General features: G+C 38.8%; 1 long non-coding RNA gene across 2 annotated transcripts; it reads right to left on the bottom strand.

Annotated features, from left to right (window-relative positions):
* Nucleotides 1-485: 485 nt before the first annotated feature.
* On the bottom strand, nucleotides 486-9643 carry LOC142361346 (uncharacterized). Of its 2 annotated transcripts, none has more exons than XR_012763931.1 (4): nucleotides 9392-9643; nucleotides 7629-7793; nucleotides 2896-3133; nucleotides 486-1371 (listed from the first exon to the last, which is right to left on the bottom strand). It is a non-coding gene; the product is annotated as an uncharacterized LOC142361346 (long non-coding RNA). The 2 variants fall into 2 exon arrangements; XR_012763932.1 differs by having other exon boundaries at nucleotides 2911-3133.
* Between the last annotated feature and the right edge of the window lie 957 nt (nucleotides 9644-10600).

The raw sequence follows: 10600 nt of genomic DNA, 5'->3' as shown, positions 1-10600 counted from the left end.
AGGGCAGACAGATCCCCACTGCAAATGAGGGCTAAGGGGAACTGCAGCCAAGTGACACTGCATGACAGAGCAGATGAGCAGTATGGGGTGTGGGCAGGGGTGAGCATCAGCTCCATGACTTCTGCGCAACCGTACAGCCTCTGCTTGGCTCCCTGTATCTGGCATATTTCATCTGAAGGAGGGAGGAGCTTCAGCTCTGTGCTGAGAACATGTGGGAAGTCAGTGGGAGGCAGGGCTGAGAAAGGTGATGACTACAAAACCTGGTAAATCTGTGTCTAATTATAGAAAAGAAAATAAAAGAGAAGAAAAAAGAGAAGAAAAAACAGAATAGAAGAAAAGGAAAGAGAAAATAAAAGAAAGAGAACAAAGGAAAGGAAAGGAAAGGAAAGGAAAGGAAAGGAAAGGAAAGGAAAGGAAAGGAAAGGAAAGGAAAGGAAAGGAAAGGAAAGGAAAGGAAAGGAAAGGAAAGGAAAGGAAAGGAAAGGAAAGGAAAGGAAAGGAAAGGAAAGGAAAGGAAAAAGAGCAAGGAAGGCAGTTTTGCCACTCTAGGTGCTTACAAAGTGTGGATGTAGGTTCTCATGTGAGCTTTGAAATCAGAGATTGATAGATTGATTTCAGAATGGATCTGTGCCAAGCGTAGCTCCTGTGTGCAGGTTTTTGGCATTCTCTTTTGCAGCGCATAATTCCCACGCAGACTTAGTAGTGGCTTACGTATTCCCCTTAAAGGAGAAGGGGAGACAGGTGTCCAAAATATGATTCTGTTTTTCAGTTCTGTAGTAGTTGTCTAAAATCCCAGCAGTCCATGTCCTACTTTAAAATTAAGGAATAAGCCCTGGCATCCCTCTGCATCAGTTTGCAAATTAGTTGTAAGTATTATTTCTTCTAAAAATTGTTATAAATGACAAATGCTGTTATGGTACTTGCATATCAGAAAGAATGATACAAACCATTATATTCTGTAACGTAAAGTTACTAAAACACTTTATTGAGCGTCTGAGTTTAATATCTGTTTACTTTATTATCATTTTAATTTTACCACTTTCAAGATCATTAAGTAACAACAATTATAAATTAGAGAAGGTATGGCTGTTATGACTCATTGACTCAACTTGCAGAGAAGCGTATAGCTGACTCTAAATTTCGAGAAATGTGAAGAATGAGCTGTGAAACATAAACATCAGGAGAGATCATGAGAGGTCCTTGCGAAACATCTTGGAAACATAAATATAAAAGTTAAGCAAAGAGTCTTGAGATTTGTAGACAGCACGAGTGCAGATGTCCTCATAACAGTTGCTCTCCTCACCAGAGGTCTTTTGACAACCCACACTCAACAGCATGGAGGCAAACCTGATGTGACCATTATGGACTCCCCTAAAAAAATATAGTGAAATGAAAAGTAAGAAAATTTTGATCTAAAAATTACTTCTAGCTTCACCTTGGATTTCTGCATTCTAGTCAAAGCTGTGACAGGATGGGACAAAAAGGGTCCTTTGATGGCAGCACAGAACAGGGACAAATACGCTCAGGTTTCCAAGGCTACTGCTGATATTGCTGTACTACAGGAGAGGCCGTAGATCCCAAGTGGCAGCTGAAAGGTGCCCAAGTAAGTGGAGGGGAGAAATAACTGTGAGAAAAGAAGTTGCTTCAGATGCCAAAGAATCGGTAGAAACAAATATTCTTCTTGTAGTTACTGCTCTTTTCCAGAGGCACAAAGACTTGATATGACCACATGCATGGGGCTGGAAACATCTTCAGGAGCATTTTCAGAACATTGTCCCTTGGGCATGCACACACCCCCACACACACTCACAGGTAAAACACTGCCCCTTCCCCCCCTTGTTTTGACCCCTCAAGTTCCCCTTCCCATACTGTTACGCAAGAAGCAATCGGGGTAAGACAAGGGCTACTGTTTGACTGGAAAAGAAACTCCCAGCCAGCTGTGGTTCTCTCTTACAACTGCTCCCATTAGATGATTTTATTATAATAATCCCATTGCAAACACCGCTGGAAACTGATACAGTAGAAAAAACTATTCCCTTGACAACAATTACATAAATATTACCAGAAAATATTGCCTCCTCATTTTGCAATGATGCTGAATAACAATGTCTTTCCTGAGGAGACCATGAAGACACAGGAGAAGTACGATAGCTAACTTTGGATATCTAAAGGACAACTGAAAGGAAGAGAGAGTAATTAATCTATTCTCTATCTCCACAGAGGGTAGGAGAAAAAGTAACGGGTTTAAACTGTGGCAAGGGAGACTTAGATTAGACATTTAGGAAAAACTCCAAAGGCAGATGTAGAATAACATGAGAGCAGAGCGCCTGGGGATGTTGCAGAGTCGCTGTCACTTGGGGGTTTTAAGAGCAAGAGACAAACATCCATCAGGAATGGCACAGGGTATAGCTGTGCCTGCTGTGGGGCATGGGGGATGGACCAGAGGGCTGCCGGAAAGTCCAGCCAGGATGCAGTATAGAAGGGGCCTAAATGGAGGGAAAAAATATGATGGGTTTAAATTCTATTTCAAGGTATTTGAACAGAGGTTGCATGAAGTCTCTAGGTTTGTTATTTTAGTTTGGACTGTAAATGACCTCCAAATCGTATAACAAAACAAATAGGCAAATATAATGTCTCCTGTCATCTACAAACAGTCTTTATCACACTAAATTCAGTACATCTTTTGCAGGATTTTTATTTTAATACAAGTTTCCTATAACTGAAGGAATAAAATAAAACTTTATGATGTTAAATGCATGTGCTATACTGAGTGAATTCCTAACTTTAAAAGCATTTTGCAGTCACAAGGGATGAAACGCGACATTTTCTTTGCTTTATGCTCATAAAAGGCACTAGGGAGGGTAGACACTTCAAAAGCTTTTATAAGTATTTCACCTGTAGACTGCTGACCTGGTGGTTAGTGTAGGTGGTTCACTGACTCATTCGAAATTGCTTGACCATCTTGTTCTTCAGTAGTGCGGATGAAAGTGTTTCATTAACACCTGAATTGTTCCTTAGTGATGCATTAATCCAAGCACTTCCATGTAATGGTTGCAGGTACCGTTTCAGCAAGCTGGATATTTACAGAAGTCGGTTGCGAGTTTTTCTCTGGATATATTTTGGCATTCTCGAACTGCAGTATTTGAAAAAGAAAAATACAGGCTCTTGTTATTGCATTAGTTATGGAAGAAAATCAAAGTAATGAATTCAAGTCATCCTCATATTAGTTGGATAACCATATAATTGGTCACAGCACAAGATGTATCTAAGTGGAACATCCATGATACATACATAAATCCGTGTTTCTCTGTGGTACAGGCACAATAAGCTTTATCTTTGACTTCGCTATACTACAGCACAAAAACTGACCTGGAAAACCTGTCTAGAGACTGTTCCACACTTCGTTAGCTACGGTTTCACTCTAGTTACTTTTTGTCCAGTCACCTTCTTTCAAGCCTTTGGGGTTTTTTATCCCTTTGCACAGGGTTAGATGGTCAGGTTAAGAAGACAGGCATGGTATGAGCACATGGTACTCTAGTAATAAAATTGTTCACTGTGTGATCCCACAGGCAGCTTGCATGTGACCCAGAGCAGACTCAGGGTGGCTGTTAAGTGCAGTGAAGGCTGAACCAGCCCCTCGCTGCTCTCTGGAAGTTCAAGTTCACCTGTTCTCCACAAAAAAGGAGTCCTTTTTTTGAGTAAGGAGATCTATATTTGGAATATCAAAATACTTTTAAAGAGCAGTAAAACTATTTAGTCTTGCAAAAGTATTTTTAGCATGTTTTTTTTAGTTTTAAAAAGCATATATGTAATTTAGGAAAAGAGCAAGTATATTTTCTTCTGTGAAGTTTCGGTAATTTCGATTTTGAATGTGTTTTTGAATGTGCCTTTTAAGACAGTTTTCTGTATTGTATATTTGATGTCAAGACATGATGTTCAAAAACTGTCCCTTGGGTTTCTGGGAGGGAGTGTGGGAGGCAGCAGAGATACATTTTTCACATTCATAGAGATGACTCATGACACTGTCTTGGCTAAGAACAGAACCCCAGGCCCACTTTGGGGACCTTGCTGATATCTGAGTGTCACAGGTGGACGACAGCTGCGACATGGCGGGCAGGATATCAGCTCCTGCTGGTTCCTGCAGTTTTTTGTTAAGGTCTGAATTTTACTCTTTGAGTAGACAAGACTTCTACACGTGCAGATAGGCTTTCATTCAAAATCCATGCATTAAGTACTAAACAATTTTATTTTATATCTCCTTATGAGAAAGATATTGACCACATTTTTCCCCTTGGACACCTGGGAATACACCATAGAGAGTTAACTGAGCAGTTGCCTCTTTTTTTAAAAATGCTTAGTGCATAAAGAGTCTTTGACCTCTCAGGTATTTTATAAAAATCTAAAAAAACAATGAGTGTTTGCGTATCTGGGTGCCGGAAGAGCTTTCATATGGCATGACTGAGACTGTGGGATACAGAAAGGCTGCAAAACTGCTAGAAGACCTTTGTCCTCTGTCTCTTATCTTAGATACATGCGTAAGAAAGAAAATGTTTTTCTTTTAAATTCAGATCCTCCTTTCTTTTTTTCTTAACTAATATCTGAAAAGACCTTCATAGTTAATGCCAGACATGATATCTTAACTACAGCAGTAGAAAAACAAGTCAGAGGATCTCTAGCCACAATGATGAAGTTTTTCTTTTGCCAAGAAAATAATGCTGAGACTAATGAAGATTATTCAGTTACACTAACTTCATCTGAGATTTAGGTTCTATTTTCCTCTATGAAAAGCAGTGAAAAAAAAAGAAGCTAAGTAAGGAATAACAACAAAGATGAAAGAGGAAAGAAGAGAAAAAGAAAGAAGGGCAAAGAGAAAAAAAAAGATAAGGAAAGAAGAAAGATAAAGAGAGAAACTAAAAGAGAAATGGAGGCAGAGGGAGAAAGGGAGGGAAGGAGGGGGAGAGGCAAGGGAGGAGGGGAGGAAGGAATGGAGGGGAAGATGGAGAGAGGGAAGGAAGGAGGAGAGAAGAGGAGGAGGAGAGGAGAGGAGAGAAGAGAAGAGAAGAGAAGAGAAGAGAAGAGAAGAGAAGAGAAGAGAAGAGAAGAGAAGAGAAGAGAAGAGAAGAGAAGAGAAGAGAAGAGAAGAGAAGAGAAGAGAAGAGAAGAGAAGAGAAGAGAAGAGAAGAGAAGAGAAGAGAAGAGAAGAGAAGAGAAGAGAAGAAGAGAAAAGATGAATAACAGGGAGAGAGGAAGAATGGATGAAAAAGAAAAAAAAGATGGGACTGAAAAGTCCCTAAAGAAGAGGGACAAGGGAAGTAGGAAAGAGAAATGAAAGGATCTCGTTTCCAGGTTTTGCCCTTTGAGAAATAGAGAAGATTTTCTGTAGTTCACGTAAGCCAGGACACCCTGAAGTAAAACATAAGCTTGTAGTTGTGTGTGTTTAGAGTAGCTGTAGACTGACTGTTCTACGTGGGAGCAGGGACAAGCACCATAGTGTCTTTGAAAACTACTCCTGACAATATTGAATGTTTGCCTATTGTGCTGCTGGAAGTTTTGAAAACCAAATTCGACCTCTGCTACATGGAAACCTTTAGGTGCATAAAAGCAACAGTTTCTCTTGTGGCAATGAAGATTATTGGCAATCACTTCAGGAGAGCTCTGCTCAGTGATGATAGCTGAGAGCAAGCGTTTAATATGGAGTAATCACTATATTTTGGGAAGGCACGTGAGAGAAAAATTTTCTGCCATGACTATAAGCAAATTAGTTCCACTTTCCAACCCACATTAGACCCCTCTTATAATGGACATATACACCTTGGCTCAAGATAATTTATGCATCTTTACAAGAGAGAATGAGCACAAGCAAGGGCCTTCTGGAGAATAAATGAATTCTGAAGATAAAACTATGAAAAAAAGCTTTTCAGATTTAGTTTCTTTAGATTTGTTTATGGCTGGGAGTTTATCTGTGCTATTTGGCACTTCCTTCGCATTAGCTTTGCCAAAATTATTATTCATGCCAGCCATCTCCTCTACATTATTTGAGTCTCTCCCAAACATGTTGTTACTGCAGGCTGATATACTACAAAGACATCTCAATTTTCCTATTTTGCTAGAAGTCTACCTCAGAAAATATTTGTTGTGCATAGAGTATATTGTGCTTTGGCAGGTTCTAATACTCAGGTCAATTCCAGTATGATCACAAATCTCAGAAATACTTTGGAATGCTACTAAAGCACTCAAACTTTATGAAATCCTATAGCTATTTGGATAAAGTACAAATGCCCGTAAAATGACTGAAGAACAGCTTCTGTCCTGAAAGTAATGCATAATGGTGAAATCATTCTTTTTCCCACCTTATATAAAACAAAATATTATCACTATCTGAAATACTATTGCTGCGTGCACACTTTGTGTTGTGATGTGTGTATATTTCAACAAGGATATGCTTTCAGATAATTAAAAAGGAATATTTCTTTGTACACATTTTACATATTTTACAATTATTATTATTTTATGGAGGATACATAACAGACCTCTTTATGTTTTCACAGTAATTGATTAGCTCTACAATGTATCCTTGGTTTGGAAACCAGATATATTATACTTACTGCTCACTTAAGCATTGCCAACACTCCCTGAAGCAATTTTTTTCAGGAGTAGCATTGGCTGTTTTCAAAGCAGCAATTGTACTACTCTGAATATACAATTCATTGTGTTTTCAGAGCAATTTCAAAAAATGTTATCATACCAAAATAAAAGACTGATGCTAGCATTAGGCTTTCACAGCTGAAACAGAAGTCACCCTTCCAGGAGCCATAGGGCATATATTTCACACACCCATGTGTAGATACAGTAGTAATTGGTTTTAATTTGGGCATTCATACTTTTTTAAAAAATATGAAATTAGTAAATGTCATGTTGTGATGACAAAGTGGTCTATTTAACAGATATAACCCACTTATTGCACAGGTTTTTTTCATGCTCGTTTCCATAGCCTTAAAGACTTGCTACTATTGGATAAATACTAATGTTACCTGTTAATTTCCGGAAATAACACAGAAGAAGGTTAAAAGAAACATCTGGAAGAAAGAACTATAGAAAATGAAGAAATGCTATTTTCTTCTTGAGCAGAGTAACATCTATTAAGCCACGCAGAATTTTTTTCCTTCCATTAGCTGTAAGGACTATGTGTTAGTAATTTAGCACTACTATTCAGCTGCTTTTTTCCTACTGAAAGGTCTCTTAGTTCAACGTGAATATAGCACACACAGTGGTTGTTGTGGATTCAGAACAATCCCTAACATTTGTCACCTCCTTTCCAAACTTTCCTCAGTGTTTTTTTGCGGGGGGGGGGACAAGTGGACCTGGTGGTGTAACATTGTGCCAGATGCGCATCTATTTGCTTGAAACCCTGATAAATACTGAAATTAGAGGAAAAAAGGCTTAGCAGATTGGTGGAGCTTTGCTGAGAAAAGGGAGGCAAGACCTACAAGCAGATATTAGATTGAGATATCGGATCAAGCTAGTCGAAAAATGAGGTGAGGAACCGATTAAAATCTCTTAAGACTATAAATACATCCAGCTGAGCATATGACACGATGTGAATATGAAATAGGGATCCGTTTGCCTACACAGAGAGGCTCTTTTTGATCCATAGCCATCTGCTGAGTGTGAAGGCTCTTTCCTTGCAGGTGACAGAAGACAAGGAGGCAGTAGGAGAGACCGTATGCATGCTCTCCGTGCATAACTCTCTGGAGACCAGGCCAAAGCAGGAGTATGTGCCCTGAGCAGAGAACCTAGAATAAGAGAAAGATTGTGTTGGCAGCAGCAGTGCCTTTTACACAGTATCCCTTGCTTCTGTTCAGTACCAACATTTATCATCCTTTCAGTTTACAGTATAATCAAGCAAGATTCATGGAAAGCAGATATACGTGATGTTGAGATCATTAGTGTTACAAAGATATTTACTGTTGCTTGAATTTTTAGTTCAATAGTTCTTAACCTCAGTAATGGGAATAAAAGATAATATCAATGATAACATGAATTATATTACATTTTCGTGTCTAGCTATAAAAGGTACCTGTTTTCTTAAACAATGGCATGCATATTTTATGAAGCACAACAGGTGTTCGATAAACAGAAGTATTTGTTACTTAGTGGGAACTCTTTATGCTACATGAATTACTTCTCTGAGTACAATTCTAACTGTTTTGCTAACATTATTCGAGGAATAAAACACAGCTTTTGAGATATACTGACCCCTAAATAGTGAGAGAAATTCACTTTCATGCTTGTGCAGCATCATATCGTACATGCTTGCCACTTTATTATTTGTCCTTAGGCAACACTATGGCCATTATTAGAGACAAGATATTGGATTAGGTGTGCGTTTGATCTGATTCACTACTGACGAATGTTCTTATGCCATTTTAACATTCTTAAATTTGAACATCTGAAATTTGAAAAAGCAGAGGAAAATTTTTGAAGGGATATAAACAATCTTTCCTTTTTAACCTGTCTTATCAACTTCTTTTGGTTTTTCTTTCTAAAAGTGAACACTACAAAAGACCTATTTTTGTGATTCTCCCTGCATATTTTATGTCCATCAACTATAATTCTTACATCCTAATGGTATACAGAAAAAAAATCCTTTTCGTTTAATTATTTTTAATAAAACAAGTTCATTGTTCTTAGAGTATTAAATGTATTTACTACTTAATATGATACTTATTTTTTCAAGCTGTTTATACAGTATTTTAGTTCAACAGACTTCATTAGACATGGTGGAAATGAGCAGAGACTAAGGTCCTAAGGTTCGATTTTATCTCCAGCATTACATATAGATTTAGATTATTTTTTGCAGTATGTAGACAGTTTTAGTTCTATTTTAAAAATAGTCAAATCATAACCTTGTTCCTTAAAAATCATATTTTGTATGTTCTCCCAGGTCTGTCTAAGAGAGACAATTTTGAATTTCTCCTCAGGTGCTTAGATAGGTCCCACTGCTGAAATCTCAGTTACTGTCAAGTACAATTAGCATAAAAACGGAACATTTCCAATGCAAACTACTTTTTGGCAGATGATTAGTGGGCAAGGCAAAGGCAATTTTTTCTTTAGCAAGGGATATTGTCATCGAAGATATTTCATCTCCCACACATTTTCGTTGGTAACTTTTTACAAATACACAGTGACAGTAACCACAACCAATAATTACTTCTTAATAGCCTAGAAATTCTGCTGCAAATGCAGAAGTTCACATTTTAAAAAACTGCTCACCCACCCCAAGCTAGCCGATCAACATACTGTTTAGAATAAAACTCCATTTTAAACTTTCAAGGAGCAAACACCTCTGCTTATTTTTCTCCATGCTCTTACTTCTGCCTGGTTTACCTACCTTGGGAACCTTTGCTGTTGCACAGCTTCATCTGTTCCAAGACTCTCTGCTTGTCTTAGTGTGTTTTCTGTAGTGACCAAGAGCATTACTCCTTTAGGAGTTTATGTTCTACATTCTTATTCTTAATTCCATGTATACTTATTTTCTGTGAATCTTTGGTGATTGTTCTGGTGTTGTGGCAGTCCTCCTGCCTGTCCCTGGCATTTCTAAAACATCCATTTTAGAAATTCAGTATTTCTAGAACATCTCATGCTGGATATGAGACTCTGAATTTATCATACTCTTATGCCAATGACAGACAGTTCTTCAAAAAACTCCAAAACCGATTATAAAATCAGTTGCTGACTCATCCTTCTCTTGCTTTTATGAAACTGTGTTTGCTCAAAAATCACATTGCAGCAAGCATGAAATATTTATCTAGTCCTTCTTTAGTGTACTCTGTTTCATCTGCATAGCTGTGAGGCATCTGGGCAGGATGATATCCTCTCTGGCAGGGGTCTTATAGGCAGAGGACGTTAACGATGAGCTTGACAGCATGGGGGATATTGGCATCAGAAGGGTACGGGGGCAAGCCTGGCTGCGTGTGGGGCTGGCATGGTTGATATAAGCGATTTCTGCAGGCATAGAAGCCAGGGAGCACCTAGCTTGGTGCCAGGCCCCCTCATCCTTCTGGACACAGCCAAAAGGAACATGAAGACGGGTCTGACTTCATATCTTGGGTGTTCTCGTCACCTTGATTCCATATTCCCTGTCTGGTCAGCAGACTTCGGACCCTCGTGGGGCCTCTTTCGGGAACTGCTGGGCCAGATTTACCCATCCCGAGTGTTTCCTGGGTGCTTATGTAGGCAGTGCCAGACACAAGAAAACCTGTCCTTCACAGGCGGTGTGATGAGACACAAGGTGCAGCTGCCTGAGGATGCTCCTGAGCATACTATCAGGAACACTCGTTACTGAAACCCACAGCACCAGGGTAAGGCTGAATGTAAAAGTGAAGTCCCTGTTCTTCAGCAAACCGATGAGGGATCACAAATATACAGACTTTAGTCTTATGTATTAAATAAAGCCTTTCCAACAGCAAAGAAATAAGAAGTTGTAGTACCGAAAAAATGCAATTAGCTTATTCCATCTTGGTCTGAAGCAGAAGGCGGTTATTTACTTTAGCACCATACCTTCTTTACCTTAGTGCCAAAATTCAAAAGAACAAGTGGG

This window comes from Opisthocomus hoazin, chromosome 5 (genome assembly GCF_030867145.1).
Source record: "Opisthocomus hoazin isolate bOpiHoa1 chromosome 5, bOpiHoa1.hap1, whole genome shotgun sequence".
NCBI classification, from domain to species: domain Eukaryota; kingdom Metazoa; phylum Chordata; class Aves; order Opisthocomiformes; family Opisthocomidae; genus Opisthocomus; species Opisthocomus hoazin.
Note: the sequence above shows the minus strand (reverse complement) of the source record. Positions and strands in the feature narration are given on the sequence as shown.